Here is an 8,830-nt window from a genome sequence, read left to right on the forward strand (position 1 = left end):
AGATTTTAACATAATGCATATAATTTATTTTAATAACCTCAAAACGTTTCAAATGTATTGTTGCTCTTGAGATAATTATGTGGCACTTAAAATGTTAACATATACCAGCTCTTTTAATATTTTTGAGTTATATAACAGCAATAAAAAACACATCACATTAAACTGTACAGGATGTAAAGGTTGGATAAAGTAGTACAAATTTGATATCTTAATAGAAAAAGCACAAACGTAGCATTAAAGCTCATAGAAACTGTTCAATTTCATATTTTTACATGAACTAAAACATTTTACCAACTGCTTAAAACTGAATACATCAATAAATACAGCCCATTAATTTTACAAAACCAATGAGGCACTTGCATCACAGCTGGTCTGAAAACTGTCCCAACTACACTGTTATTATGCTTACTTCTAATAAAAGGAAATTGTAGGCTACTATTGTTGTACCTCAGATAACGTAAACTTTGTAGGGTGTAAGATTGTTTTGGTCAATCTTCATATTAACAATATACACTGAATCTTTAGATTCATCCTTAACAAGTACTGTAACTGTCAAAAAACAAAATGTTGGGATCTGATGCAATACCTTGGATACTGATCTGCAGATTGATTAATACACTGACATGAGTCCAGGTGTTTGGTTTGGAAATGAAGACGCATTCTGTCCCAAAAATTGCTAAAAATCTGGTGAATTGTCCAAATTTTCTTGATAGAATCTCAATTTATATAATGGTCTATGTCATTTAATGAGAGATTAGTTGTCCAATTTTAGATTATTGGGTAGTGCCTGTCAAGAACTGTGATGTAGATAAAAGTGTTCTCTTCCTATGCAGATTGATTCACTGTGAATTGGTGAGGCTTACAGTTGAGAGGGTTGCCTCAGATTCACCACAATACAACAGAGATGACTGGCATCTTGTTTGCAGTTTGTGATGCTTCTTGTGCCAAACAAAACTCAGTCAACATCAAAATAAAAAAAAAAGTAATTTCTTGACATATTCAGTACGGGTGGCAGGCAAATAAACTGCAATCATAAAGCATATTGCATTAAGCCCAAATTAGCTTTCTCTAAAATAAAAGGCATTAACCAAAACACATTCATTCAATGAAAATGCACAATAAAGTAGAATATTCTTTTAAACTGAGCATGAATTAAGATCATAGAAAATCATCTACCCTTTGAGTGATTTTGCTCCATATTGGCCTGGGGAGGATCTGGAGGGCGGCAGTGGCCTGTGGAGGATCTGGAGGGGCGACAGGGCCTTTGGAGGATCTGCAGGGTCCATGGTGGGCTGATTAGGAGCCATTAAACAATCTTGGTCCATTAGGTGCTTCAGAAATTGAGCCCTGTTAATTATTGTCACTTGACAATACAAGCAGTGAAAGTGAGTTGTCTTTCGACAACCCAATCCACATTTGATGATTGTGAACTCTGAAAGAGATAACATTATAAAATGTAATGAAATAACTTACACTATAATTTAGGGGTAAATGTCAGGGGTAATTAATTAATCACAGTGTATTCAATAACTACATTTCAAAAGTAATACCTTTGTGCCTGACTGAGGCATGACCCTTAATGTGGTAGTCCACTTGGCATTTGGAAGACCCCCTGTACCTGCAGAACGGACATGACAGGTCGCTGCTGGATTTAGGGAGGTCATCCCCACGTATGATTGTAATGTGGTTCTATACATAAAAAACAAAAACACTATTACAAAGTCAAAAAATACTGCCTATCCATTAATTGTTTTTGTTGGATTAGTTTTATTACAGTGCATATACCACCGAATGCAATCTGATATTAGTACATTAGTTTAAATTTAAGTCCAGTTTCGGATGAGCCAGACAAATTGTGGGTGGGCTTTAATTTAAAAACGTTATGAAGTTAAACCTAATACAAATGGCTGACTAAGATACTGTTATACTTTCTGTGCTTACATAATAGATATTTTAATAGCTTGATGCTCTTTAAATATGTTGTTGCAATGTTGTTGCATTGTAAACAGTTTCAGTGTAAAGAACGGACCTTTAATAGGTTGTTGCATTGTAGAAAGTTTTGGTGCGAAGAACGGACCATCGGCGACCGCTCTCCTTGGTTCTGACCAAAGAAGAGCGCTTTGGAATCTCCATTACGCACCATACATGGCTGCACTAGCGCATTTCTCTATAGACCTAAGGCTTGGACATAACAGTGGTCAGCCATCTTATAATTCCACAAAATATGGTTAGTTCTGTACATAACATGAGGCAGAATATTTCACAATTCTGTTAATTGTTTAAGTTTTCAACCACACTGCCCAACAGTTTGAATCAACATAAAACGTTGTTCATGTAAAACAAGACTGAAGTTATTTCCTACCGAGGCAAGCTGTTACTTTAGTGTAATAATTTAGGTTAGATAGACATACATAGACATAACCAGCTTTTTTAATTGTTTTTGAAACATAAAAGTCACACTTACTTCCATTATTATTTGAAAAAGGGCTGTCCGATTACAGCTTAATTTACTCTGATATTGCCGCTAATGTCTGGCGGACGTATAGTACACAATGAAAATCGCAAAAGCATAATAACAATAATGTCCACAATTTTCCTACACAATAAAACTCTATAAAACTCGCAAAAGCATAATAATAATTACTTGGAGCTAGCATAGACAGTTAAAGAACGAAGCTAGCCGTCAAATCCGAACTCAGCTGCTCAACTTGTGCTGCAGAAACATTAAAATGGAATAACCAGCTTTTTAATTGTTTTTGAAACTATAAAAGTCACACTTACTTCCATTATTTATTATTGAAAAAGGGCTGTCCGAAGGGCTGTCCATTACCGTTATTCACTCTGATATTGCCGCTCTGATATTACGATGAAATGACAGGGTCAAATGCTGCCAGACTGGGCGTGGTTAAACGTTGAAGGGGCGTGGTTAAACGTTTAACTCCGCCCAAATGAGGTCTGCGGGTCTGCAGTCAGGGGTACATGACTGGCTTTGGGAGTAGAGCGACTGTGAGGGCAGTGGTGTTTTGCCAGAGAAATGCTTAAAAAGAGTTAAGTGAAGTATTTTTAAAATATCAAAGCCAGGACTGATGGCCTGGATCAATACAAATTGATCTTAAAGGACATGAGTGGTGTAAAGGGCCTGTAATAGGTAATTAGATATTTGAAAAATGTAGAATCTATGAGAACAGGGTTACACTAGGTGGAATAATGCATTGGGGGGTCAGGTTAAAGTCTGTGTGTGGCGGGTCCTTGTGGATACGTAGGTGTATGACGATCCAGAGGTCGTGGGAACGGGGGAGGGGGATACTGAATGGAACTATCACTATATGGATGGATAGGGGCCCACTGTCGGCCCCTCTGACAGTCAGTACACGCACATTTATGCCCCTTGCAGAGAGTTTTGGTGCGGGTACCTGTGTTGTAGAGCGCTAGCATCTCTCCATGAGAACTGCTCGTGTGTGTGTAGTCTCAGTACAAAAACGTGGCTCAGTGGTTTATCGCAGTTAAGTTAACGCAACGTTTATAAGCCGTACATTCTAGTGAAGCCTGCCACTTAAGAGAAATAGATCTCTTGTTCATGGACAACATGACCCCACCACCAAGGTCTGGCTTCTTAACATTAGAAGCTACGTTACGAGGCTTATAGAACTAAAGCTGTCCAAATGCTTCAGAGCTGCAGTTCAGAGAATAAGATACAGAAAAGTGTTTTTGGCACCACCTAAGATAGGAACGTAAAAACAATGTGGAGAACACCACGGGTGTCATCAATGTTCACATGATTGAACTTCACTACCAAGACTTCAAACTTAAGATAATATCATAATAACATTGATTGATTTTATGTGGGAACGTCAAGACAGGTAAAAGACTAACTGGGACTTTTAGAAATTTGTCTGCGACCGTGGATTTGCTTGAAAAGTTGGTAAATTAAGGTGGGCTGGCCTTTAAGGTGGACCAGCTATTCCGATTTTAGCGGCAAGCCGCTTCTCCAAGTTTGCTTCAGTGATCGCTCCTTCGCTGCACCTGACAAACCACTGAGCTCATGAAATGCTTGTGCGATGACGTCACTGACATGCAAATGAGAATACGATGTCATTAGCACTTCAAAAACCCAGGGACAATGCTGCATACAGTTCATTACTTGCCTTACATGTAGCTTCTCATAGTATTAGCAGTTGTTGAAGGTTCTATATACTTGGGTCCTGTGTGTGGAAAAGTATAGATGATGCTCCTCTTATGAGAAATAAATGAATTTCCCTGCTTGGACTGGTAGTCTTGTAAAAAGTATAGGATCCAAGGGGTGCTGTTAAAGCGTAAATCGGCAAAAAGCAACCTAGGGACCTTTTGTGAATGTATCTAAGTCAAACTTTGGTTTAAAAAAAAGCATAATTAGGATGGAAGCTCCACTTTTAAGATTTATTGTATTTGGTCAAATGGCCTTTTGAATGGGAGTGCTAGGGGGATGCTATGATTACATCCAATCCCTATTTTTAAAAGCGATAGAAGGTTTGACAGAACATGAAACTTTGCTCGAAGTATCACAGGGGCTCTACACATGAACTCGTGCATTGAGAACATTGTTTGTGTAGCCATTTTGATGCAGTCATAGTAGTGCCCCTAGCTCTTCCATTCCAAAGGCCATTTGACCGAAAAAACGAGAAAAAAGTTACATTCACAAAAAACACCCTAGGTTGCATTTTGCGAGAGTTACGCTTTAAGGCACATTTGAATTTAAACCTAGTGTCAGTTGTGGGAAAAGTGTTCCTTAAAATTTGTTGAGCATACTGTAACCACAGTCAGTGTGCAGAAGCAACATTTACACACGTGTGTACCTGCTTACACAGCTATTGGCAAACAATAAAATGATATTCCTTTAGAAAAATTCATTGATAGCAAATGTGTCTTAGTCTATCAAAAATGTTTTGTTTACTCTTGACTAGAGAGCTTGTTGTGTTAGGAACTGATACAAGTTCAGTAACCCAGCCAGAACAGGTTCTACCTGTTAATTCTAACTGATCGAGCGGCACCAGTTACCATGGCGCTGGAAACAATTGATGTTATGGAAAAACTCAGAAAGAACATTTAGGAGACTTTGGAAACTTTCACAGAAGCAGTTAATGAACTTTGATTGAGGAGACTTAGGATGCATTTGGGTGGCAGTAGCTTAGTCGTAGGGAGTGTGTTGGAAACGGGGGTCGCTTGTTCAAGTCCTGTATGGGCCAAAGTACGGAGTGTGGATCGGTAGCTGGAGAGATGCCACTTCACTCCTGGGCACTGCATTGCTCTTGAGCAAGGCACTGTAATATAATATATAATTTATTTGCTATATCTTACATATTCATGGTCAAAAAGGTGCTGGATGAAGACACCAAAATCTCATTTTACCAGCCCCTTGTTCATATGAGAAAACAAGCAGAAATAGATTAAACTGTCAGACAGTTAACAGTCATTTTTAGAGAGAGACCAAGTTTAAAAAAAGTCAAATGCCCATAGAATCACCATTTAAAAAAAAAATAGAATAAAAATCCGGCAACTTCAAAGTCAAGTCTTTTTTTCAAATACATTTCTTGAGCTGAAATAATAAATTATTCCCCTTATATAGTACCAAGGAACTCCACAGTTAACACAACAAATGAATTTCACATTCGCTTTACAGATGTTTTTTGAATATTAAGTGTTAAAATTAAATGTTCTTCTATGATCTTCAGTTTGGGAATGGAAACAACATCTCCTGTGAAGCTGTCAAGTTTGGGTCATGCAAAGATGTTAATGGCGCCATAACATACGTGCATGCTCACCCTTATCTGTTGTTCTGCAAGTTCAGTCTATTTCTCTCTGGAAAATAGGCTAAGGTGTGTGAACTTGTTCTCGCCGCAGTAAATTCAAAGGGATACGGATTCGGAACACTACATCCCTATCCTGTAGCAGTTAGACACTCTCAATTTCTAGAGACATAAAATCTACTTGAACACAGGACAGGTTTAATGATGGAGTATGGACGAATCAATCTTTCGTACCCTCACCTGTGTACTAGGAGTGACATCTTACCTGAGTTTACGACCTGTCTTATCTCACCACAACATGGTGTTTTTAAAAATTCCACCTCAGGGATGCTCTGTGACTCAGGTACAGCATATGTGCAAGTTAGTTCTGCATGTGCACCTGAAAAGCCAGAAACACACAAGCATGACTCAAAGCACACAAAGGTAAGTTCAAAAATAGAAAAGATTGATTCAAAAAGATAGGTGTCAATAAAGAGGAGAGAGAGAGGAGAGAGAGAGGAGAGAGAGAGAGAGAGAGAGAGAGAGGAGAGGAGAGAGAGAGAGAGAGAGAGAGAGGAGAGAGAGAGTGTGTCAGGTAGGCAAACAAAGGCCTAACCAAACTGAGAAGTCAAAAACTGGGTGAAGTAATCAGGGGGGAGACAAGAGAAACAACACTGAAATGCAAATGCAATGCAAAAGACAATCTGGCAAAGTGCAGGTGAAATTGGAAGCAGGTGGCTCAATGGGTGGAGCTGGTTAGTGGGAGAATTAGCAGGAGCGGGGGTTATGGAGGACAGGAGAAAGTGACATAGCGTTCAAAACCAATCTTGCACTCACCACTCATCACTATTCCCTATTAGTGTTTATTAAAGAGCCAATATATGGTCGTTTTCAGGTTCATAATTGTATTTTGAGGTTGTACCGGAATAGGTTTACATGGTTCATTTTCAAAAAACACCATATTTTTGTTTTACCGCACATTGCTGCAGGTCCTGTTTTCACCCTGTGTGTAAGTCTCTGTTTTAGCTACAGAGTGAGACATCTGCCTTCTATACTATCTTTGTTGGGAGTTGCACATGCTCAGTAGCTCGGTAAGATCCCATCCGCTAGATAACTCTTTTCCAGCTTTGGTCAGTCCAGGCAAGGACAGCTGGGAGACTTCTTCTAGACGAGGGGTACTTGTGGAATACCTGCAGAACAAGGACAGGAAGTACTTCTTTTGGAGATTTATCAATGTGTGTGTTGTAGCAGTGTTTAGCCATTGATACCGAGCTAGCATGCTACGGTTAGCACACAGCTCACCCGGAGACTGAAGGCAGAGGACATTCAGAAACCGTATCTCCTCAAAACAGCGTGGATCTTTTTTTCCAAGTTTGTATGTGTGTGGAAGCACCGGAGACACAATAACACCCCAGAAAAAAAAAAAAAAAAAATTTCATAAAATGGGCACTTTAAATAGTGAACTATATAGGGAACGAGCAAACGAGATTTCGGACACTGAAAATACATCATTTGCGACTTGCGTTATTTGTGTGATGGAGGCGGGCATCATGTAAACTAAAATAACATGTCCCTTTAACAAACCAGCACCCAGGTGGAAAGTACAAATTGTATAACGGGCATGCATGTAACATTTACACTGTTTAGAAACTAAATCTGCGTCATTTTTCCTTTTCAGTTTCACAGTGACTTCTGCTTTCTTTCCTCTGGGAAAACATGACCGCGTTGCATTGTGGTATATGGGAGTAAAATGTAGGGTACATCGGATGTAAAATCAAAAATAGCAGTGCACACCACTACAAAATGGCAAAACACTATATAGTGCACTATTTCCGTGATAGGGAACAGTTTAGAACGCAGCTAATGGCTATGCATACCTGCATATATTTTCCAGACAATATTCCAACTCAGCTGGTACATGGTAATGAACCTGAATAGTCCACTAATATTCCTGTTTACATGTAGCTGTACAAAATAGGATTTTTTTTTTTAAAGTTTACCAGCAGTGGTGGACTTTTGGACCAAATGCACATAGCGTCTTCTTCAACCTTCCTTTTTTAAAACCTGTTGACATCAAGGTCTTTAAATTAGTCCAAAAGTAGCTGTGTTTCGTTTCTTTTGGTCGTGCTCTATCGCAGCCCTGCAAACCGTTGGCTGGTTGACGTGTGACGTGTGTAGCCGCTAAGTGTTACAAACTGCGGTGGAAACCCGGATTGAGACATATATCCCAATGCGCTGTAAGTACGTCACAAGAATGCTCCGTGAATAATACATGCATATCAAACGGTCTTGATCAGAAGATGCAAAATCGCAAAAAAAGGTCTAATTCGGAATAACAAAACCGAATATCGGTTTACATGACCTGTATCCAATTTGGAATATTGTCATATGGGAATTATAGTGGAATATTGGGGGGTATATAATGTCCTCAATGAGAAGAGAGACAGAAGTAAAGTTTTTACCACGGAAGGCGTTATTAGAGTGACATTTGTATAAAGGCAGTGAGCCGGCCAACTCTAAAGCTTTTGCATGTGCTTTAATCAGCCAGTGTCAGGGGGAAGTGATTTGTTTACAAAATATTAAATGAAAAGGAGCTCTTTTCTGTTGAGCTGAGCAGCAGTGGACAGACTGTGAAGAGAGCGGCACTTAAAGTGCCACTCGAGCTGAAGGCTATTCCCAGCTCAGCACCTTTCTTTATCAGTCATTACAACCAACACGGGAGAGGCCATAATACTGGAGAACAAAGGTTAGGAAATGAACACTAAGTAGCAGTGTTCATTAAACCTCACAGTACCAGTGAGTACGAGGACCCACCCTACTTGGTGGGTATGGTTGTGTTATAAGGGGTAGAAGTGTATGACCTCCGTGGCTTGAATGAGGTTACCCCACACGGCTACCGTGTGATTTACACCGGGAATCCACACACAATGAACTAAAACATTTTACCAACTGCTTAAAACTGAATACATCAATAAATACAGCCCATTAATTTTACAAAACCAATGAGGCACTTGCATCACAGCTGGTCTGAAAACTGTCCCAACTACACTGTTATTATGCTTACTTCT

General features: G+C 39.3%; 1 protein-coding gene across 7 annotated transcripts in view; it reads left to right on the plus strand.

The window, feature by feature from the left end:
* Positions 1–8,830, plus strand: part of LOC116690507 (anoctamin-1) — a 148,247-nt gene that overhangs the window by 11,158 nt on the left and 128,259 nt on the right. The gene's annotated exons all lie outside the window — the stretch shown is intronic.

This window comes from Etheostoma spectabile, chromosome 6, assembly GCF_008692095.1.
Source record: "Etheostoma spectabile isolate EspeVRDwgs_2016 chromosome 6, UIUC_Espe_1.0, whole genome shotgun sequence".
Lineage (NCBI taxonomy): Eukaryota > Metazoa > Chordata > Actinopteri > Perciformes > Percidae > Etheostoma > Etheostoma spectabile.